The sequence below is a fragment of the Monodon monoceros genome, unplaced genomic scaffold, assembly GCF_005190385.1.
Source record: "Monodon monoceros isolate NGI ecotype Baffin Bay Population unplaced genomic scaffold, NGI_Narwhal_1 Super_Scaffold_2, whole genome shotgun sequence".
NCBI lineage: Eukaryota > Metazoa > Chordata > Mammalia > Artiodactyla > Monodontidae > Monodon > Monodon monoceros.
The window spans coordinates 6189425-6213979 of record NW_021703776.1 but is presented as its reverse complement, the minus strand read 5'-3'; the positions used below and the strand labels follow the sequence as shown (position 1 = coordinate 6213979).

The following is a 24555-nucleotide window of genomic DNA, read 5'->3' as shown; positions in this document are numbered from 1 at the left end:
AAAGAAATCAGTCTCTAGTGCACAACTATGTTTCAAGGTCATCTCTCTAAACATGCACACATTTAAGCTGGTTTACTCATGAGCATTAGAAAAAAACCCAAACCCCCCACCACAACAAAAACCAAAAAACAAAAACCCAAAGCAAATGACGACAACGAAAATCCAAAGAAGGGAGTAATCACTAAGACACCGGGAGAGGCCATGGCAACAGTGTTTTCTTCTGAAAACCAAGATGCTCCCAGCACCGCCCGCTGTGCTCCCTGAGCAGCACGGCCACGGTAAGGCTAGGTCTAGTTCCTCAGCTGCCCTGTGGCGTTTGGGACCCGCCCGGCCTTTGCTGTGTGAAGACTTCCAAAGGCGGCCTTTGCAGAACCGCAGGAAAGCCCAGAGGAGACGATACGCAGGAGGTCACAGAGGACCTCTGACACTCCTGTGGGGGAACCTACAGGAATGGGGATCACGGAAAGGAAGCAGAGGTGCAGAAGGAGGCCGGTCTACGGGGGTGCTGCTTGGGAAAGGGTGGATTGAGGGGGCGAGTGTGGAGGGGACAAAGCTAACATGGCTGAGATTTCTAAGCCACTTCTCTAGTCTGAACTTGCACTGTGCTGCTTCAGGTCAGAGTTGCTCTCTGCGGGGGAGTCATCGTATCCTTTTTGCTGCTGGGAACAAATCAGAAGCAGTGAAAGGAGAAAAGTAATCTCCCTAAAAAGGTGATGGGCCTGATTTCACCCACGAGCAGAGTCTGCCGCTTGCTTGTTTTTTAAAGTTACTGAAACATGTCGGGTCCTCAGCACAACTACTTGAACCAGTGCTTTCATACTCAGGTCATAAAGGATTTGAAAAGTCAGAAAAGGGGCAAGTCAACCGCCCCCCAACCCCCACCGACTTTTACAATGACTTGTCAATGACCAACGGCCTTGGAGCCACAAGGACTGGATAAGAACTCTGGTCCCACCACTACGGAGGTCACTTCTCCATCACACTGAGGCTCCTTTTCTTCACCTATAAAATAGGGACTCTTGGGAGGATTCAGTGACACGTGGTAGATTCAGTAAGTATTACTACGACTTGAATCTGAGTTAAATCTGGACTGGGTCCAGTCCAATGAATTGCTTCCTTCCTTCCAAGCACTCCCAGAGGCTGACCCCTCCGCCTTCTGCTCACATGGCTGTCTGTGGCCTGGTGAGCAGCCGTGGCTCCTGTACTGAGGCAAGGGGCAGTTGACACTGACCACCGCTAACTGGCCACAGGGACGAGCCCAGGGCTTGAAAGTGGGGGCATCTGGGCCCGTGTCTGACCAGGGGGTCTGTGCCGGGCACTTAAGGCTGAGGAGGCCACACCTACTGTGCGCCTTTTAGAAGAAGTCCCTGAGGAGGGCTCCAGCTTTCTGCTCAGAACATTCTCTGCTGTTGTTATTTTTCATTTAGAAGAAAGCCTCGCCTGACCCTTTGTGGTGGTTTTGTAAGTGCGGTTGGATTTGTGTGCTGTGTGTATGCACATGTTTTCAATTAACGCTTGTTTTAAGATGAACCATTTTTTCACTTACTCCTACTTAATTTAAATATTCCTTTTAAGTTTTATTTTAAAATGGTCCCAGTGGGGGAGGCCTGCAGCCTCTCTTTCCTTGGTTTGCAGTGTGGCCCAAAGCCCACCCCAATTCCTGGGCTCAGTGACTAGGAAATACTGACTCAGAAATCACTAAAAACTTCTAAGTTAACTCAGAAGAAGGCTGAGCCAACTTTCTGCCACAGAAGAATCTTGATTTTGCTCAGATACTACTGTTTCTAGAACATATAAGCTCTCCACGAGGAGCTAGCAATTCAAGGTAATAGTTTTCCTACAGAAGCATCCGCTATTAGATGGGTCACGTACCTGGAAAAATGCATGAACGAGTGATGCCAACCAGAGCTGCCTCTCACCCTGCAGGTCTGAGTCCAGAAAATACAGTCTGAAGCATCCTGTATGCTGGTCCAGAGCAGGGGCTGGCAAACTTTTTCTGAAAACAGCCAGAGTAAATATTTCTGGGTTTGCAGATGACAGGGCCTCTGTCCCAACACTCAACCCTGCTGTGGCCCAGAGACAGCCACAGACAACAAGCAATGCCAGCCAGGCCCCACCGTGCACCAATAAAACTTTATTTGCAAAACAGGCAGCAGCTGGATTTGGCCCCTGGGCTGTACTTTGCCAATCTCTGTTTTAGAGGAAGGCCTGACAGAAGGTGGGGAAGCACGTGATTAGAAATCCCTTTATTCTGTACTTTCTAGAAGATAAACCTGGTTAAAGTGAGTCATTTTGCTCCAAGGCCAAACTCCAGAAGGGTTTTCTTAGGGTTAAGCTCTTCCTATTTTATCCTCAGCTAAATAGAGGAAATGAAGATATACGGTACTAAGAACTTATAAGGAAGTGCGGGGCTGGAAGCTGTCATTTGTGTTTGGGCCGGTGAGGTTACGGTTCTGTGCGAAGCTATGTCATCTACTCTTAGAACTGGACATCAGCAAGAGGGAGGGGATATGCGGATATATGTATATGTAGAGTTGATTCACTTTTTTTTTTTTAATAAATTTGTTTATTTTTGGCTGAGTTGGGTCTTTGTTGCTGTGCACGGGCTTTCTCTATTTGTGGCGAGCGGGGGCTACTCTTTGTTGCGGTGGCTTCTGTTGCGGAGCACGGGCTCTAGGCACGTGAGCTTCAGTAGTTGTGCCTCGCGGGCTCTAGAGCGCAGGCTCAGTAGTTGTGGCACACGGGCTCAGTTGCTCCGCGACATGTGGGATCTTCCCAGACCAGGGCTTGAACCCGTGTCCCCTGCATTGGCAGGTGGATTCTTAACCACTGCGCCATCAGGGAAGCCCTGATTCACTTTGTTGTACGGCAGAAACTAACACACCATTGTAAAGCAACTATACTCCAATAAAGATGTTAAAAAGAAAGAACTGGACATCCTTAAGAACTGCGTATCCAGGAATCCTGGCTTTCCATATTCACGACAAATGGTTATCAAGTCCTGCTGGTCTTTCCGAGTGACTAAGAGTTTTAATCTTGCTAAGAGAGTTTGTGTAGCAGCCCACTCCTGACTTACAACTCTATCCCAGAATTATTCCTGACACTGATCTGAAGCTAGACCCATGATAATTTCCTCTGACTTAACACAGATGCAACTGGCCCTGCAGATACCGAAGACAACAGTAGCCTCTCACTGCTGTTCTCACCGCAGTGCTTTCCCCACCCTGACTCCACCTCCCAAGTGCTCTTGGGAATTCCACGTGTGTGGTCTCGCTTCACAGCTACACTCTCCAGAGAGGCTTCCCCATCAGCTTCTCCTCCTGTCCTGGTTCCTCAGCCCCGGCTGCCCCTGTGGATGTGCACTTGCTCATACTTGGGTGGTGAAAGCGTTCTGTTGTTTCACAGCACATCCTGTCTCTTTAAAGAATAATGTGTCACCCGAGAACGACAGCAAACATGCTGTTTCCTTTGGCTTCCCTTTTAGCTTATTACGCTGAGAAATTCAGCAAGCAATAAGGGATGAATAAATATTGCTAAACTACTATCTGTACTAACATCATATATGAGTTTTCAGCAGACTTGCTTCACTCCTTTTAAGTTTAATAACTAAAATGGCAGTTGGGCAATGAAAATGGAATCTCCATTGCATCTATTAATAGTAGGGCTGACCATAAATTCCTCTCAGGCTTGGATGAGGAAGTCGTTTTCCTTGCTTGGGTCTCTCTTAGGTTTTAGTTTCTATTACATCCTCCTGGCCTAATGGAATTGGATTTGCTACTGACTGCAGGTACAGAATTCCGTTGTTGAAAGCCCACTTTCTGACTGAATCTATTTGGGATTTAACCAGAGTGATGTCTTCCAAACACATGGTCTGTTAGAATAACAGACAAGAAAACTTATCATTGCCCTCCTTGCTGCATTATTCATGATTACCCAAGGGAATACATAAAAATAACTCACACAGGGGATTCACAAAACATACTTCATATCTTCTTTTGAAACAATTCCTACCTCCAACTTCTCTCTTCTGCTTTTCTCTTACTCACAGAAGACATTTTTGTAATTCTCTCCCTTGCTCAGCTTTCTAAAATAGCCTTCATTTAAGCTCAATGACTAAGGTGAAATTGCTCCACCATGAAAATAATTCTAGGCCAAAGAATCCTGGAGTGGGGTTTCCTCATCTCTTAGTGGGAAACTATTTGAATTTTTTCCCCTTGGGGATAATCGGAGACTAATCTCCAGGAGCCACATATGCCACTTTTGGTCATTGTTAGTGTCTTTCAAAATGCAGGTACTGTAAGTGAAGTTACAAGGCTTCGCCAAGACAGCCTCCGCCTATTTGCTTGTGACTCTAAGTCACTCCTGGTCGTTAAGGGAGAGCAGTGGGGTGACGGGGCTGGAGCAAAGTACCTGGGTCTGGAAAACCACCGCAAGTGAAAGCTGCTGACCCGTACTATATGTCTAAGTACCAAATTCAGGCTCAACAATTCACTCCAGGAGATGGGAAAACTTTTTATTTGTTCTCGTGCCAGCCCCGGATTCTTGGGCTGTCCCATTCAATCTGACAGAACACGCTGACAGACATCAAGTCATTCCTGGCAACCTGGGGCCCTGCAGGTCCCTGCAAGGCCAGTGCTGTGTGAGGATGGTGTCCAAGGTCTTTCAAATGGCCTGGGGGCCTAGGTGCAATGGACATATTTCAGTAAGTTGGTAATCTGTAACCTAAAGTACTTTTTTGGTTTGTTTATTTTTTGCTTTTTAAGCTGACTCTCTGGTTATGGAGGCCAGTAACCAGAGAAGTGAAAAAACTGTACGTGTGCGCTTTATGTTTTGAGGACTCATCATTAAGCTGTTTAATCTGGCACGTTGTCAAATCTGCAGAAAGGGGCTGGTGGCAGCAGAAGGGGTCACCCAGTGGGGCTGTAGGAATGCCTCCAGTGAACCAATTTCTACCCTGTGGAATGGCCATGCAAACCAGACTTTTCTCCTTGAAGCCGAGAAAGTTTCCTACACAAACATTTCTTTGTAAGCTCAATTAAGTTTTACAATAATTTGTGCTTTCAGTTTAAGAACTACAGATGTTGTGTGGGTGTTGGTGAGGGGGTGGGAATGAGAGGGTAAAGGAGCAGGGATAGAGATCCTCCCCCTCTGGAAAATGCCGTAACACTTCCTTGCATGGAAAGAACACATCAGGTTTTAGAATTACTGAAAAATTTGAATCGTTTGTAGGACGACGAGAGAAAGCCATGGCTCTTTGGTTTGGGGGAGGCCAGACTGGGCCACCTCCCAGCATCCCTCCCTCCTAATGAGACCCAGGTCTTTGTGGCATGATTATCTGGAATTGTAATTTTTATGCGGGAAACAGTCCAAAAGTTGGAGTAGCAGAACCTAGCCATTCATCAAATGCTAGCTCAATTTGCAAAAGACATACAAAACCAAAAATATTAAATAGCAATTGGGAGCAAGTATTAATGTGCTAAGGGACAGGGGAACTCTTATTAACTAGAGAATAATTTAATTTTCACCGGGGAATGGTTTTTACCCCTAGAAATACACATGCACTACCCCCCACCTTAAGTCTAGTCACTTCTTATTGAATGTTGATTTGAGGTTAAAATGGGATGTTTGGGTATTACTGGATGTTTGTGGCTGTTTCATAGGACAATTCCACTACCCCCCACCTTAAGTCTAGTCACTTCTTATTTAGTGTTGATTTGAGGTTAAAAGGGGGTGTTTGGGTATTACTGGATGTTCGTGGCTGTTTCATAGGACAATTCCTAAGTCAATTTTATACCCCAAATCCCACAATGTTTTTCATATAATGAATGTCATATTCATTATACCCTCATCCACTTACAAAGAGAATTACATTTACAAAATGCTTTATACTTCACACTTGCAATTGATTTCAACTTTCTAATTCATCTCTACCTAATACTTAAGCTACTAAAGAAAATCAACCTAATAAGGAAACTACTGAGAATCTAGCCCACTAGGATGAAAGCCCCTTGTGACTGCACCCCGCTTAGCGAGGGCAGCACGGGGACCGCTTCCCTTCAGCGTTTGTACGGCAGATGCCCACTGGACACCCGACCGCCGTGTGTAGGGACCAGCGCAGAGGCTGCCTGTGGTGAATGCTCCTGTCTGAGCGCAAGGATTCCAGCTCCGATGCCTGCCTTTGAGCCAGCTCTGAGGGGGGGACCGGTGGGGTCACCCCAGGCAAATTATTTCCGGCTCAGCCTCGCTTTCCCTTCTCTGTAAAATGGGGGTAAAAGTGCCACCCTCTTGGGGTCGGTGTGGTGTGAGGACGAAATTGTTAACATCTGCGAGACCGTGTCTGCTCACGGAGGCCATCGCTGTTATCGTTGTCATCAGCACTGTCACTGTAGCATCAGTGTGTGTCAGGCACACGTGAGGTCCGGGCACACGGCTGAGATAGGTCTGACAGTGTTCCTGCCTCGTGAAGCCTGCATTCCAGTGGGGAGACAGACAGCCACCAAATCGTGGATCAGTTCGGTGCTGCAGCGTGCCTGCGAGTGGGTGTAGAGGGTCGACCCTGGCGCAGTCAGAGCGGCCCTGGCAGGATTCCCTGAGCTCTCGGCCATTCAGCTGAGCTCTTAAGGACAAGAGGAGCTTGGCCAAGTGTGGGGAAGGGCTTGGGAGGCTTTCTTGCAGGAGGAGCTGCGACTGTGGAAGGCTCCCTGGCAGGACATGAGTCTAGCAGAGATGCAGCCCAGACAGCAGCGAAAGGGGAGGCAGAGGGGCCGCCGAAGGGCTTGCTGCTGAGGACTTTCCATTCCATTTTAAAGGCATGAGAAGCCACCGACAGGCTTCAAACAAGGAGGAACATGCTCAGATTTGTGTTTAAAAAATACCTTCTGTGGGAGATCAGCTCGGTGCTCTGTGACCACCTAGAGGGGTGGGATGGGGAGGGTGGGAGGGAGATGCAAGAGGGAGGGGATACGGGGATGTATGTAAATGTAGAGCTAATTCACGTTGTTATACAGCAGAAACTAACACAACAACGTAAAGCAATTCTACTCCAATAAAGATGCTAAAAAAAGAAAAACCTGCTGCTTTTTGGAGCAGGACCTAGATGGTGCCCCGAAGAGGGCGTGTCCGTATGAGGTCCCGTGGGAGGGGATGTTCTGTGCCAACATCCTGGTGTTGCAAGATGCTCCACTGGGGAAACTACATAAAAGGTTGCACTGGGCTTCTCCGTGCCAGTTCTTACAACATGTGAGTTTCCACTTTTCCCAAAACAAGAAGTTTAATTACATTACTTTTTCAGAAGCACAAGCTGTAAGGCAGAAGTCTGGCAGGAACTGTCATCCTTAGAACGTGTCAGCTGTCGGAGAAGCCAAAGCCCTAGGTTGCAGCCCAGTGCTGGTGGTAATAAGCCTGGCTTCTGGCAGTGCCCTGGTGACAGGGGACTCTTCACCTCTAAGTGGGATATCAATAGCTTGTAATTTTCAAACGCTGTGAGTTTTTCTTATAAAGAGGAAAGCCATTATTATTTTTTAAAGACTACCATATCCTTTTTTTTTTTTAATTGGGGTATAGTTGCTTTACAATGTTGTGTTAGTTTCTGCTGTACAGCGAAGTGAGTCAGCAACACGTATACACAGATCCCCTCTTTTTTGGATTTGCTTCCCATTTAGGTCACCACAGAGCATTGAGTAGAGTTCCTGTGCTACACAAGCGTGTGGTTTCTACGGTGCACAAGAATTATTTTTCTCCGTGCCATGTCACACCTTCGTAAAATTAAATAATCTCCCTCTTCTAACTTAAACAAAAGGCCTTACTGCCCCGTGGAGAAGGTCTCCAGAGCAGTGTGGGGAGACCAAGTTAGGCAGCTGCAGAACAGTCTAGAGCCTCAAGACGCAGAGTGGGGTCTGCAGACCGGCAACGCTGGCCTCGCCTGGGAGAGCCTGTTAGAAATGAAGAGTCCTGGGCCCATCGCAGCCTCACAGAATCAGAAAGTTAATCAGAATCTTAACAAGGTCTCTAGGAGATGCCCCTGCACTGAGCTTTCCAAGCCCGACACTAGCACGGTGGCAGGGTCACGTGTAACCCCGACAGGTGTTAGAGTTTGAATCCACAGACCTGGGGAGAGCTTGTTATAGAAGCACAGAAGAGGCCTTTCCAAGTAAATATCTGGATTGTTTTGAGCTCGTCATGGCAGCAAGGAAAAACGAAAGGCCTAGATAATAGGGAAAGACCTTGCGTTCAGTCCAGACCAGGCGAGAGGGGCTGCCCGCCTTGCATGGAGCCTAGTCTCCCTGCTCGGGCTGTAGATGACAGCAGTGCATCCTAGACAAGCAGGTGGTGATGGCTCCTGACCGCCAGCCAAGTGCACTGCCCACAAGGGTCCATCCTTTGAGTTAGTTACGCCGAGTCCAAACCTGCATATCATGACAATGCAGACTTCCAAAAAGTCCCCAGATCCATGGTATTCACATAGGACCCCCTATAGCTTTCTAACTGGAGGCCACAGCCAAAGGATATCCTGAACAACATCCTAATTGTAGAGTTTAAATTCGCAATTTTGAGATTCTGTAAACACCAACAATGTCAAACAAGTCTCCAGAGCCCGGGTCCACACTTTGTGTGGGGTTCAGCCTCCATCGTGAATAACTGAGCCAATTTAAGGCCTACACGTGCCTATACAAAAACCTGGTAGAGATCTGAAACATACTGATTTCAATAAAACATGCTGAAACAAAGCTTTCAGATTTGATTGAAGTGGTATGGAATGTCACAGGGACATTTTGTGCCAATAGCACAGGGGGAAAATATAGACAAGTCTGAACATTTTAAAACCATGTCTGATCTAGAGCAAAGAGTTTTCCTGTAACTGAAGCTATAGCTTTCCTGTTCATGTCCCTATTCCTTTATGCACTCTCTCTAATTAGGCTTTAGAAACACACACACACACACACATACACACACACACACACACATACACACACACACACACACACACACAGAGCTTTAATTCTGTGAGCTGGGAAAGTTCAGTTGCTCTCGTCTTTCATTACATTTTCCCCATATTTTGATCCCTCTCTGTCTTATCCTATAGGCTTTCCTTCTCAGAAACTGCATCTTAGATTTAAACTGACACTGACATTTGTACTAGTGAGACACTGCGGCTCTAAAGCTCCTCTTACAAAGCCTCATGAAATGAAGTACATGATAGAGATGGGGTGAAGCTCTTCAGGACGGTGCCAGCAGTCGTCTGTTACATAAGTAACCTCTGAAAACACTTTACATGGAGGTACACTTCAAGTATGAAGAAATGCATTTTCCCACAGACTCTATTCTAAACAGAAAGTAAAGACCAAAAACCGTAAGAAGAATATATCCTTTCTGGGCATATAATCTTGAGCAGAAATGTGCAGTATTTTTAGTTAAGTTTTCCTCATGTTTGTTTATCAAAGGAATGATTATGCTGATTACTATAAGTGCATTTTGAATGTTAATTTCTTAATTGCTTGGATAGATATTTATGGGCAAAAAATACCTCTTTTACCCCTTGGCTTTCACCACAGCATCACCATCATTCCACAAGTTCACCTGAAACTTACTAGGTCACACCGAGAAGGGTCTGTAGCCGCACATCACATTTTTTCCATACAAGAGATTTGAGACACAGCCTGGTAAAATTGGAGGAACCAGGTGGGTCATTTTCAATATCTTCTATAGGAAGCCAGTAGATTAAAAAGGAATTCGTGACCTAGTCTTGTGACTTTTTTCCTGATCACAGGCCATCACTCTAAAACAACCCAGCATGTGGATTATGTTAATGTGATCTTTGCATCGAAGGTGTGCTACTGTAAACTATTAATTAATTAACCAATCAATTCATCTACCTGTCACCATATACTGAACACAAGGCACTTGTGCACTGGCCCCTGCCCTGAAGGAACTCCGTCCGTGGCAGAGACAGGACGCGACAGGCTGGAAAGAAGTTACGGCAACTGCTCAGGCTGCTAATGCTCAGCTAAGCGAGGATAGAGGGCGCCTTTCAAACAAAAGCTTCCTAAAGGATCTGATGCTTGAGTGCATTGTGAAGAGTAGCTTTTCGTTGTGCAGAGGAACACGGGGGAGACAGAACAAAGGAACAGAACATGAGAAGACTCGGAGGGGGCGGGAAGAAGCAGGGAGACACAGGTCCATCCGCTGAGCGAATGCCAGCCCGGAACAGCAGCTCCAGGAGTGAGCCGGGCACTGATCAGAAGCAAGGAGCACACAAAGCGCTGGCAGTGGGGGGAGGGCATGTGGCTGGCTGGCTGGCAGGCAGGGGCCGCCATCACCGTGCGCGCTGCCAGAGGGCAGGGAGGACGAGGCCTGGGTGCCACAAGGGAGGCTGAGGGCTGGGAGCAAAGGAGGCCAGTGAGAGGTGTGGGTGTTGGGGTCTCAGAGGCGGAGCCTCCTGGGTCATGGTGAGGTCTCAGAGGGCTCTCAGGGAGGAGATTCCCATACTGCTTGTTTCACAGAGCACCTAAGTAAATTGATATCATTTCTTTCAGGAAGTGGGCTCAGATCCACCCTCTAAATCTTTTCGGGATGGACTCTAAGGGTCTGAATTGACTTAAAAGGAATCTAACAGTGCATCTATTTAATTTTTAAAAATTGTATCGTGTTAAGACATTTAACGTTGAGACCTGTCCTCCAAACCGGTTTTCAGCACACAATACAGCACCACTGGATCGGATCGGACAGCAAGGAGCCCCCTGCACAGAACAGACGCCGACAAATACACTTGTTAGATGTCCGAATTAATTACAGCACACACTCGATTGCATCACTGAAATACCTTTTTAGTCTGGTAAAGGGGAGGGCCTTCTAATATTAAGTTCAATTAACTGACGTTATCCAGGAAAGCTTGGTATCTAAAACAAGAGATAAAAACCACCCATTATGCTGCAGGGTGGTGTGCTTCTTGTCTGCTTTTAATGGTGATCCTCTGAATGGAATTCAGATAGAGAAAGAAAGTAATAGGGGTGGTGGCCGGGCTGGGGATGGAGCGGAAGACAGCAGCGGAAAGCATGGCCCAGCCAGCTGGCTACGAGGACGAGTGCAATCTCTAGAAGGGCAGGATCTTCTGCTCTTCTTGTCATGGAATATGCAAAGATGTCCAAGACATTCCTCTAATGGCCAAGCCACTACCTGACAGGAAGAGATGGCACGATGCCATGGAGAGGACACGCCCTACCTGCCCTGGTCCCGTGCGGGGAGGGGCAGTCCCGTCTGCTTTTGACCTCCTCTGTTGAAACGGCTTCCGAACGCCAGCGGCAAGGACAGCAGGACAGCCTCGTCCTCGGGTGCCTGATAGAAGAAGCTCACCTCTTCTCTGGTATCAGAGTTTCATCCCCAAATCTACTCATGACTGTGCACTCAGAGGTCTGGATTGCATGGGGTTTCCAAGAGGACAGCGTGAAGAATTTTTGCTTTAACGTTCAACTGGGGGCTTCCTTATGCTGAACGGTCTGAGACATTTCCCTATGTTGTAACACTTGGATCGGGTTCATGGAATCGTCCCCACTTTCAAAACAGATGACCTCTCACTAGAAGATTCACTTATCTCTTTCCCCTCAGCCCCGTAAACCAGTCCAGCAAAGTCCTAACTTGTAACAAACAGGCAATTCACTCTACCAGACAACACAGTTACCTAATCTCCCAAAAATGACACCTGGCAAGTTTCTAACCATAATGCCATTTGCCTCGTTTCCATCAACATTTCTTCTTACAAGCAATATTCATAATGCCTTTTAAGTCTGAAGGCTCCATAAGCAGTGGAAAATAAAATAATAATAACTGGCAGCCCCTGACAAGCAGTCTCTATTCTGAATGAGTGTTTGAAGATTACCAGCGAAGTTCCCAGGAGAATGAACGAGCTCTTGCGTCATTCATCAAACGTTCACTGGCCCCAAATGTGTGCCAGGCCCTGTGCTTGTTACTGGAGGGGTGAACGGTCTTCGCCCTCACGGAGCTGACAGTCTGGGAAGAAAGACCGACACTAAATACAGCTGGGGATTCATGACACCACCACTGATGAGCTGATTTGCAGGGCAATGAGTAGATGCCTTTCCAGATGGGTCGTAGCCACAAAAATGTCCTCATGGAGGTCATACATTCTTTTCTCTATCAATGTGAACAACTTTCAAATGAAAGAGTGGAGGCGATTATTTGTCCAAGAAAGCAAGCACTTCCTTTTACTATTAATCAAGTTGCCCAACACCCCTGTGGGCCCCTAACCTGGGAGATGCAGCCACTGCAGTGCGCTGTCACACACGGCGGGAGGACGGAGAGACACAACAACGCAAGGGAAAAACCCAGAACCCAAGCCTGCTCTGGCCAGGTGGATGGCCTTGGGCCCATCCAGGATCACACAAAAGAAAAAGCGTCCCCAGTCGTATCTAGCCACCCGATTAGATCACTGACCTCCGCAATAATCGTACTCCAGGAGCTCAGGACACCGCTTCTCAAGCCCTGGAGGGCCTATGAATTACCTGAGATTTTGTTAAAATATACCACCAACAAGGAGAGATGAAGGAGATGGGAGAGCTGGGACAGGGCGGTCCCCCAGGCCACGAGGCAAAAGCAGACACCACGTTGTCCAAAGCTGCAAAAGCCTGGAGCAGGTGAGAGGAAAGGCACGGACCAGATCTCAACTACAGAGGCAGTCTCCGAACCTTTCCCAGATGAGTTTCAGTGGCGCGGTGAGAAGGCGCGGATTATTCTGAGGAAATGCACACACTGGCCAGGAGGAGAAAATGCACAGTGATGGTCTCTACTCACATTTGCCGGGATAAGACCATCTCTGACTACACTGCAATTTGAAATTCTAGTTTCCAAGGATTAAACATTTGTTGGAGATATACAACTTTAGAGCCAACATTACTTCCATATATTTTCCCCAACTTCACTCAGGCGTCATTAACAAATAAAAAGTATACCTATGAAGGATGCACAATGTGCTGATTTAATAACACACGTTATGAAATGACTGCCATAATTAAGTTAATACATCCATCACCTCACAGAGTTACCGTGTGTGTGTGTGTGTGTGTGGTGATGACACTTCAGATCTACTCTCTTAGCAAATTTCAAGCACACAAGACAGTATTATTATCTATAGTCGCCATGCACTTTTAAACACTCCAGAGGCTGCGTTGGGATCAGACACTTAGGTCATATCCTATCCTATCAAAGAAAGGGAGAGTCTGATGTTGAATTCTGAGCCTGTAGTCTCACTGTGTTACATCTCACGGGAAAGGACGTGCAGACCATCACACAGGCTCTGCACGCAGAGAACAGAGTACTCAGTGTAGTATCAGAGAAGGCTTTCAAAAGGCCTGCATTTCACAGCATTCATATTCTTACCAGATTAGACAATATTATGAAATTAAGGTCTTAATAATGCTACCTTTCTTTTTTTTGGTTTGTTTTTTTTTTTTTGCGGTACGCGGGCCTCTCACTGTTGTGGCCTCTCCCGTTGCGGAGCACAGGCTCCGGACGCGCAGGCTCAGCGGCCATGGCCCACGGGCCCAGCCGCTCTGCGGCACGTGGGATCCTCCCGGATCGGGGCACGAACCCGCGTCCCCTGCATCGGCAGGCGGACTCCCAACCACTGCGCCCCCAGGGAAGCCCAAATGATACCTTTCTTGCAGTAATAAATGTAGTAACACTTTAATTGTAAAATGAGCAGTGGGGAAGGGCAAGTGCTTGCAGGCTTACCTGAACTTCCCACGGACCTCTATTCTTTTCTCCTTGCCTTTGGAGCAAAGGTAGGATTTGTCAAAAATAAAAATAAAAACATTTTTGGAGTGTATTTTTAAACTCTAGCTTTCCAGTAAGAATTCGCAAAGTGAAACCACCAATTTTCCTGCCAGTTTGGCACTGAGAGCACATTTATGGGGACGATTTGCGCCTTCTGATCTGCCACTTCAGTGTCCCGCCACCCCTGGCGCCTTCCCGAGCTCACACCGCTGACCCCAGGGCTGTGAGTGACTGACTGACTTGCCGTGTGCCGGTGGATGTGAACTTTCTGTGGTGCAGGCAATGTGTCTGCTGGACTTGCTGCAGCCGTGTCACTGACACGTGGTCGGGGGAGGGTGGCGGCTGATACAGGGCTGACCCCATAGGAAGCAGCTTCCCCGGCAGTGGGCGGACCTGTTCCTCAGTGACCTGCTGGGCCTGCCCTGCTCTAGCATTTCTGCTGAAAACCTGCAGGGGGAACTTCCTTCTAAGTATTTTATGAAGACAAATAAAGGATTCATTAATAAAAACTTAACATGTGCTGGAGACTTGCGAAGCTCTCAACGAGGTGAGAGCGCACGTGCGGTTCCAATGTGGATTTACAGACGTGAAGGCTGGGGGCGTCAGCCCATTTCCTTGGTGTCCGTCAAGGGCATCCTACAAAATGCCTGTGGACCAGTCTGAGAAGGTGGCCCACGGATGGTACCTGCTGCGGAGGGTCTGGGTGACTCCACAGAGCTCCTACCGTTAGGACAGGACCGTGACCCGGACACACGTCTCCCCTCACTCAGTGCCTGGCCTCCAGGGTCGCCCTGGCTTTCCTAGGACCAAATGCTCCTCCACGCAGCAGCCACGGCCAAAAGGCCTTCCGTTTTGACAAGCTGCCTTGTTTTGATTCTTGCAGCTTAACTGTAACATGCTTCTTAATTGTGGAAGTCAGAGAGGACGGGTTTTCCCAGAGGAAATGCCCCTCCCTTCTAGAATGTTACATCTTTCTTTGGGTGCCATGATCTCTCTTCCACTCACACATTCATTCAATAAACATTTACTGATCTAAAATGGGGGCAAGAAAACCTTTAACCACACCCCTGTCGCACTTTATAAACCACTGGAATCAAAAGAGCAAATACATTTCCTTTCGAATTTGCTGAAGAGTTGTCATTGGTATGAGAGGTGTTAGATTTATTGTGAACAAGATAGAAGTTATATTAACTGCATATGTCAGAAGTTATTTTCATTTTCATTACGGCTTAAATACAGATTTACGCTGTATTGACTAGAGGCACCAAACAGTTCTGGAATCAGAGGGTCTGAATTCTAGGAGCATCCAGGCCACAACTGCCTGTAGGGTCTCGAGAGAGTCATTCTACCTCCTGACGCTTAGTTACGGTTTAATGGAGTGAATTGTTGGGCTGGAGGATTTCCACACTTTTTTTTTTTTTTCTCTGTTCCCTGCGGCATGTGGGATCATAGCTCCCTGAACAGGGATCAAACCCCTGTCCCCTGCCTTGGAAGCATGGAGTCTTAACCACCAGACCACCAGGGAAGTCCCCAAGTTCTCTTTTAAGTGTCATCCTCTAGGATTTAGGGAATGGCCCTGGGAAAACTGTGAAAATTCATATCGTCTAGGGAGAGCGCAAAGCAAAGAGACCACACGTCAGCTCCTGGTCCTTGGTCAGAGCTGACTGTGGCCCATGGCCTTACACAACCCTCACGCTTTGTTGAAGAAGACAAGCTTTTCTGTAGCAAATGTGAATTTTAAAAAAACCTGCAGGGAGTGGGGTATAAACAACAAACCATTATTGAATGTAGCGCCTCAGGCCTTTTCTGTTTTCTGACGTTATGTCATTTAATCTTCACTTAATCCTGTCCTTTATTCCAATTTTACGACAGGAGAAACCGAGGTTTAAAGATAAGCTACTCAGCTGACAACGGCAGAAGCAATATTCAAGCCCATCTCTGCCTTATAGTCTGTTCCAGGTCCCACGCTGCCTCCTTGGCATAAAGGCTATATTTATAAATTTAAGAAAATTAATTAATTTTAAGAAGGTTAATGAATAGTGACTTTCACCATTAGATTTCCAGGATAACAGTCATCAGAACAGTTAAAATAAGAAAATCAGACAACATAAGCCTTGGGGCAGATCCAGAGCAACTGAAACTTTCAAACACTGCAGGTGGAGTACAGTTTGCTAAAACCACTTCGGAAAATTTTTTTGTAATATCTACTAAAGTAGAGCAAACCCACACCCGACGACCCAGCAATTCCTCTCCTAGGTACCCAACGGAAACGCAGAGGATTGCGCTGTATTCACTGTGCGATAGTATTCAGAAACATGTGCGATGGCACTCACTGTCTCGTAACTGCAAAAAAGAGAATAACTCAAACGCCCGTCAACGGTAGATGGACAAATGCAGTGTAGAACTCTCTCATAATGGACTATCCAGCTGCGAATGAGAGGAATACAACTCCATAGAACAACATGGACAATTCTGACACAAAATGTTGAGTGAAAGAAACCAGACCCACCAGAGTACTTGCTGGATGATTCCAGTTATACAAAATTCAAGAATAGGCAAAACCAATCCATGGTATTATCATTAAGATAGTGGTTACCATGCCCCAGAAGGAGACACAAGAGGCTGGTTATCCTGATCTGGGTGCTGGTTACAAAGGGGGGTTTGGTTTGTGAAATTCATCAAATCGCACCCCTTTGATCTGTGCACTTTTCTGACTCTATGTGATACGTGAATTGAAATTTTCCTTGAAAAAATTCTAGGACTGCTGCTCCCTATAAGAAAAGCTGCCTGGGTTGAACAGGATCCCCCGTCAGGAATCAGGTTTTCTGAAGGGGCCATGCATGGGGCCGGCAGAATATACGAACAGGAGGTCCCCGCGGGGGCCAGGACAGTGCGGTCCATCCAGCTCAGGACCCTTCACGGCCTCTCACCAAGTCACCTGCCAAAGAGGAGAGCTGCCAGGGCTGGAGTTCTAAGCACAGTGTGGACACAGAAATCTCACTCACCTACCCTGGATCGGAAGTAGAGAGGGCCTGGACTTTCCCCGCACTTGAGATCAGGGATCCACCTGCACGGAGAGGCGTCTAAACAAAGAACATGCATGGTTCTCTCAAATCCATGCCATCAAGTCTCCCTTTTGCCAGGGCAATCTCTCCTTTCTAGCATGATTAAGCTGTATTTTCAAGTGTCAAACAAGTAAGGTTATAACAATAACCATGAACCCACACACTCTGCTCCCTCTTCCAAACTGAGGACGCTAATAAAACACCCTGAACCCTGACTTGCGGACACTTCTTTCCAACTTCAGACGCTTATCTGTGTTTTGGGACCCTGTACATCTTCCTTCACACACCTGCTGTCATTTAAAACGTAAAATTTTAACAATACATGATTGCCCTGAGGATTATAAAGTTTACTGAGGTCATTCTCCATTCCAGTTATGCAGTCCAGGGGCCAACCAGTCCAAGTACCCAGCAACGACACTGGCATGTCGTTGTGTAAATGGAATTACGTGGAAGAGGGAAGGGCACACAGGAAGTTCTCCATGGAACTGACAGAGTTGATGTAAATACATTACCGGGTCTGATCAGCAGCAGCCTGAGCGTCTGAAGGGAACTTGTGGGTGGGGAGCGAAACCTTGAGGAACCCGTGTCCTGCGGTCCCAGGGGCCCCTGCGCCAGGCCTGAGGGATTCCTAACAGCCTCCACCTCCGAGAAGGCTTCCAGGAAACCCTTCAGATTTACAGATCTGTGAGTCACTCTGCAATCCTGTGACTGATTACAGAATCTATTTTTAAAAGACAGAAGAGTTAAAGTCTTAGGTAATGATACATATAACTTCTTCAATGTGATACAGGACAATACACATTTATTAAACAGAATTCATAAAAATAGCAACCACTGAATACGTACTCTGTGTGGGCACTGTGCGTGGCGTTTCTGCAGTTATCCTGGTAGGTAAGATCCTGCTTCCCAAGCCTATCGTGGCGTTAAGAGATCATGCCTGTCAAGAGCCTGATGCACTTTTATTGTACGTTTGTCTAAGTAGAGTCTTGGTGATATTTTAACTTACGGTATTTTTTGAAATCATCTCAGGTTTTCATGTAAACTTAAAGAATAATAAATAAAAGGCTGCAATGTTTCATTATTTCTATGAAATTTCCTTCTCTCAAAAGCTGTTATGTACATAGGTGGTAACAATGTATTTCATTCTTTTTGAAATGCCAGGAAAACCCCCCCCAGAAACACACATATTAAGACTTCGAGTCTATTGGACACGGTGCCATAGAAGAGAATGAATTCTCCAATTACATCAAATCCAATCGTTCCTTATGATAAAAATTAGAAATGGACATTTTTAAAAATAGTATTTGTTTAAAAAATTGCTGAATGTCCAACACTAAGAAACTATTATAAATAAACGACTGCGCATAGATATAAAACTGAGTGCTCTAACAATGAAACATCTTTTTAAAACATTAAATGCCACAGAAAAATCTCAGGATACACTGTTAATGAGTAAAAAACACTTATACATACTAATCTGTTAACAATGGTTGTCTCTGGACGACAAGGTTTTTATTTACTACATGGCCATTTTCCAGGACAGCCATGTCTTACTTTTTAGACGGAAGACAAGGTATTAAGTGCTGAGAGAAAGGGAAGCACCATTCTCAGTGTCTCGGGGGCGGGGGGGGGGGCACTTCTCCCCACCCCGGGAGCCTTCAAACCCCCGCCCCCAAGGCAGGGCCCAGACCTGGGAAACAGCGAGTCGGGTCGGGTGAGCCTGGGCCAGCAGCGTTTCTTCAAAGCTCCCCAGGTGGCCCCAGGCTACCACAGTAAGACATGTGTCCTGCTTTCTAGAGGTCTGCGGGCCTTTGGGCGGGACTTGAACTCCTACCAAAACATTCCAGAGCCCATACACAGCCCTGCTTCTTACCAATTCACCTTGGGGTCTCTGTCGCAGATAAATTGCTTGTATCAGAATTGAAGTTCTGTGAATATACCGGGCTAGAATGTTGAACAAAAGCTGGATTTCTGAGGTATGTTTTTGGATCAATAGTGAACCTAATTAAAGCTTTCAATGAATTTCCCCTTATTGATTCCTTACTGGAGGGCATCCATTGAAAAAATATCGGGAATGTGGAAAGAAGGTGATTTACTTGTCTACAGGGCAAAAACATAATGTTTATACACATCAAAGACTTTTCACACTTTCAGAGGAAAAAGGAGACCAAAAGGACCCCCTTGCCAACACCCAGGAGAACAAGAGCTGGGCATACATCTCACTGTACACTTCACCCGGGAGACGAGCGACTGCCTGGATGCCAGGAGACTTGACTAGGAAGTGTTTTCATGGGATGAACATGCTTATTGAGCACTCCCTGTGCAGCGGGCACACACGCTACCTTATTTAGTCACCACGACCATGAGACAGGGCGAGCTGTACTATCGGACTGTGTCACTAGCAGTCAGAATGCTTCGGCAACGAGCTGTCCCAGTTCACTCAACTCTCCATGTAACTGAAGCTGAGTGACAAACCTGACTCGCGTGAACCTTTCCGGGTGTGTGGGCATCACTGTTCTGCCCGCCCAGGCGCTTCTCTTAGCGCTTTGGATCCAGGGTCTGGTCCCGTTATCCCCTCATTTCACTCGCAAAAGTGTGCTAGTTTGGAGGGGAAAATTGTATGGACATCCTGAATCTACAGGGCATCATTTCATCTTCCTTTGATGACTGCCCCAGGATCACCAGGATAAAATGATACCTATCTTTAGAAGACGGGACTGGAACCCAGGGACTTGGGCGGCAGTTCCTGTGTGACTGTCAGGCTGCGCGTCTGATACACATCACACAGGACTGAAGGTCAGGAGACCGATTCCAGGGCTGGCTCTGCCACGAAGTGCCTGGGCGACCTGGGCCGGTTACAAAAGCCCTCTGGACAGCAATTTCATAGCCTAACAAGGATCGTCGTGATGTCACATTTCAGACAGTATTCTGCAGCCACTCTTTCTTGTTTTTCAACTCTAGCAGCAAGCCTCGTAGGAAGACGCCCTCTCACTTTTCGTGTGAGGTGACCGAGGCCCAGGTGGGCTTTCTGATTTGAATCCGTGCAGCCCTTCCTTCCTCAACGCTTCCCCATCTGCGCAGAGCCTGCCAAGGAGCCCCACGGGGCTCACTCTGAGGCCACGTCCAGACGATGCTAAAGGCCTTGACTGAAAGTGACAACCCCCAGCTAATCGTCTGTTTGTTTTGACTGCGAATTACGGGTTTGAGCAATGGCCCCCTCCCACCAGCTGCCTGGTCACCGGGCTGTCGTGTCCCCATAGTTGGCCCAAGATTCTGTTGCCCGCCGAGACCACGGGACCAGGGAGGACACGGAACGGCGGCCGTTAGAATGTCCCCAAGATTGTGTTGATGTCACCGTGAATATCCATGAGACGCAGAAGGGAGGAACGCTCACTTGGTGTGGGTTTTTTCATACGTCTGTGGGAGGTCACTGTGGCACACAGGTTAAAGGCTTGCTCTTATTGCAGTGGGCTTTTTCCAGCCTGAAAAGGAGGAGGTAAAGGGCAGCTGCCCTTTTGCCCACGAATCCTGTGCACTGCCCAGCAGAGGGCTTTCGGGTAAGGCCGGGGTCGGCAGCGGTCACGGAAGAGCCCGGCTCTAGCTCTGCCAGGCCTTTAGCGCGAGCTGCCAACCCACCCCTCCAGCCCCATGCCCCCAAGCCCCTGCACCCCCTAACAGCAGCTCTGGGGTGCCCTCAGGCTGAGGGAGACGATGTGGATGAAAGCACTTAGCACAATGCCTGGCACAGGGGAACTATGATTGGGGTACACGTTTCACTTATTCCCTGTTTTAAAAACCTTTCCTTTTAGTGGTACCGTCCTAAGCCCTCCTAAATGTGGCGTTTCCACGGTGTTTACCTGGTGGGCTGCTGACGTAAGAGGCCAGGCCGCTTCCCAGGGTAACACTCCTCTATTTGATCTCATCTTATTTAACTGAACACATTTACTCTTGAGGTGAGGCCAGCTCACCTAACGGTTCAAGTCAAGGAATTCATCTCTACAGGATTTTATTCAATCCGGACGGTAACAATATTTTTAGTACTTTTTAGACCACATTTTAGGCAATTTTAAACCTAAGACCTTCACTGCTGCATTTTATTCAAGAAGGCTGGTAGGTCCTCCCGGAAGCCTGTCTGAATCCGTGGAAACAACAGGCTCAGGAAACGGAAATCCAAGTCTAATAAGAAAAAGGTGTGAGGTAAGAAAAAACAGCTAAGGAAGCAAGATGAAACCTGCCTCACTGGGCAGCTGCCCCAAACCCGTTACTGGGGGTTGAAATCGTACCCTGGTTGACTGAGCCCAAACCACAAAGTGTCTAACGAACGAAGCACAGCACTGCAGCTCTGGTCACTTTGCTGTCGCACGGCTGGAGCTGGAGGACCTGGCCGGCTGGCTCAGGGGTGCTCGCACTTGGTACCTAACCCGGCTGGCAGGAATCTTGGGAAGAGTGCGGGCAGCTGTCTGCTAGCATTCAGCAAGTCCAAATCCAATTGCTATGGTTTGTGAATCAGTTCCTGGGATATAAATGGAAGGGGGAAAAGGCACAATGATGCTTCCAAGAATAAAAGCAGTATAAGTCTGGAAACTCCCCAAAACTCTACTCACTGGAAGGAAGCTTTTCTGAAGGCACTTGAATCCCCTTCAGTTCTGCATACTGCCAGTGGAAAATGAAATCACTCCCTTCTTGGCTCTGAAACGTTTCTCTAGCTACTTCACACCTGGGCCCAAGATCTGCCAGGGGCCAGCTGGTCATTGTGCAGAGTCTGGTGGCTGATGGCCAGCAAGAGGCAAGAGAAAGGAAAGCGGAGCTAAAATTGGTCCCAAATACCGTCTGAAAAGCAATATTTGAGATTCGACTTCTGGGTGTGAACAGGAAGCAACATGGAAATGCAGTAATTACAGGACTGAGAGTGGCCTGGGTTCTTGATTCTGTTCATGCAGATACAGTCTCTTATGAATATCTTAGGTTATGGATACATGTTAATTGAGCTCTCTCTCTATATATATGACTAAATAATCTTAAGACACTTAAGATTTAAGACAAAGGCCTACAGACGATTGAGGGCAGTGTGCAAACCTTGGGTTGTGCTCAATCTCTGCTACCTTTCCCCTGGTGGGGCTGGGAGGGCTGACCCAGCAGCCGGGCTGTCCCTGCAAGGCTGGACGGGCTTGGCTGTAGGGACACAGACACACGCTTCTGCGCTATCACCTAATGGGGATTAGTGGGGATGGATTCACAGAGCCATCTCTCTCTATCGAGACCCCTTGTCTCTCTCTGGAAATTCTCATGAGATTCATAGAAAATCTTCTCTCCTACCCTCTTCCCCCACAGACTCTTACAGTGATAATATCACACCTCTTGATATCTGTTTGCATGGTTATACCTCTCAATTTCTTCTATCTTTTTGCACCCCCTAACGTACTTCCACATTTGGTTATCTAGGTGACCTTGTTCTCAGTGGAGGGCTAGCTTGCCGGAGTTCCTGCAAGCAAAATACACAACCAGCCTTGGAGTAGTACCCAGGTTTTCTCTTCCTTCAGAAGTTCACTGGAGAACAATTTTGGTACTCATTCAGAAAGAGAATGTTTTTATATGCCTGTTTTTGTTTGTTGAAATACCAAAGGCCTCTTTGTCATGCAAATAAACACACACCCACAGTCCTAGGCTCAACAGATTAATAGAATCTATCCTTTGAGACAAAGGTTTACACCTAAGCCAAGAGGAAGAATCACTTTAAGGTCTGAAAAGGATTTAAGTCCTTCTGCAAAGGTAATTTTCTGACTAACAATGACTCATATGGGAAAGAGAGGAAGGTTTTGCGTTACTGCATCAGGACCTGTCTCATCTTGCTTTCTGCTTGGTCTCGGGCCATAGGATCCCTTGTAACCAAGCACTGTGCTTTGTGCCTTGTACCGGCCCTTGGTTTTTTTGAAGACGGCCATGAGGCCACAACCTCAAGGCAGAAATCATCCTGCAGTTACTGTTATCTGGGAACACAGTGCAATGCCCGAAGATCTTTCACTCCTCTAGATACTCCTTACGATTCACCCGACACGGATGTAAGTCTCCCAGTGCAACTACAGTAAAATTTGATCCTTGGGAAGAATATGAGTCCTTGAGGATACATTTTGTTTGGATTACATCCATATAATTTATGTTGAAAGAGACTTTAAATAGCATTGCAGATCCCATAATTTCATCCCCTGTGTATATTAATATATTCCCTTTCTAACTTCCAAGGCTGTGGAATTTACTGCCTAATAAGGCAGACTGTCCTTCATTTGGGCCTTTACTGTTTATCCTATTAAATGCTCCCTTCATCCTTCTTCCCTTCTAGTCACTCTATCACAGGACCCTGTTTTCTTTCCAACCATCATTGACCAGTATCATTAATTTCCTTTTTCTTCTGTAAGTCTACTTCTGCATTTTCTGTTTTCCGAACTAAAATGTAAGCTCCACGAGAGCAGGCAACCGGCCAGGCCTGTGATCCTGCTGCCAAGGTGCTCTGTGCATCCTTTCTAAGCCTATGGAAGCCCCATAGCTTGGAGTCTGGCCCCGGCCCCGCCCACCCCCAGCCCCGCCTCCCTGCAGGTGGAGTCCATTCCTGCCCTGGAGAAACGCTCTTTGAAGATCTGAGGATGGCTGTCCTGTCTGCAGCCCACTCCCAATGTCTCCTGTCAGGGCTAAATAGCCTCAGCTCTTTCAATTATTATTCATGAATCCTGGGCAGGCTACGTTTCCTCAGTCCTCGCCTAGTTTCACACCTTCTTAAAATGTAACACTTAAAACTCTCACAAACCTCTGACCAGGTTTCACTTCCAGGAATTATCCAACAGAGACTTACCTAAGTGCATAAAAATGTATGAACAAGTATGCAACCTTTTCTAGAAATAAGCCAAATATCCAACAATAGAAGGTTGGTCAGACAGATTAGGGCACATTCTACTCCTGGTATACAGGGCGGCTATTAAAAGCATGCATCCACATGGAATCTGCTCAAGTTGTAGTATGAAGTTAAAAAGAAAAAAAGGAACTTTTAGAACACGATTACAAACATGAGTTACGAACTCTAAATTATAGGTTAGAGCATGGATATGATTCTATTTTTGTTGAAAATTCATTATGTATACACACCTCTCTCTCTATATATATATACACACACGTATATACATACACACACACATATATATATATGTCTCCATACACACACATATATATATGTCTCCATACACACACATATATGCTATATGAAAGGCAAAATTTGGGGGAGAGCTACAAACTTGTTATTTCTCAGTTGTGTGGGGATAGGTTTATGGGGATTTTTACTTTATGTCATATATTTCTATAATTATTGAAGTTTTAAAAATATATATGTATATATAATTATAAGGTAACTTGGAATATCACAAAAGCAAAGTGTTACTCCAGGAGAGGTCTGGCGAGGGAAGCAGGCCAGCCCCAGTTCCTCGTTTGCTCTGAACACCAGCCATCCTTCCATTAATTCATAAGAGGTGCTCAAGGTGTGTTTTGGAACGCAGAGAATAAGTCTGCACGAAGCTTGCAGGCAAGAGTCTACATATAGCCATTTCCTATCGCTCGTGGCTTTTCTAGGCTCCTACATGAAAAATAGACTAGCTCAGGGTCAGAGAATTTTGTACTCGGAATGAGTCACAGCACAGCTAAGAACCACCTTTCAGAAGTTCTG

General features: G+C 46.8%; 1 protein-coding gene across 4 annotated transcripts in view; it reads right to left on the bottom strand.

Annotated features, from left to right (window-relative positions):
- The window catches only part of EGFR (epidermal growth factor receptor), a 188152-nt gene that overhangs the window by 66799 nt on the left and 96798 nt on the right, over nt 1-24555 (bottom strand). The window contains exon 1 of one of the 4 annotated variants that reach the window (XM_029234456.1): nt 1873-1954. The exons of the other annotated variants lie outside the window; for them this stretch is intronic. The gene's annotated coding sequence lies outside the window, so the exon portion shown is untranslated. Of the gene's footprint in view, nt 1-1872; nt 1955-24555 lie in introns of those variants that run through there. 4 annotated transcript variants of the gene reach the window in all.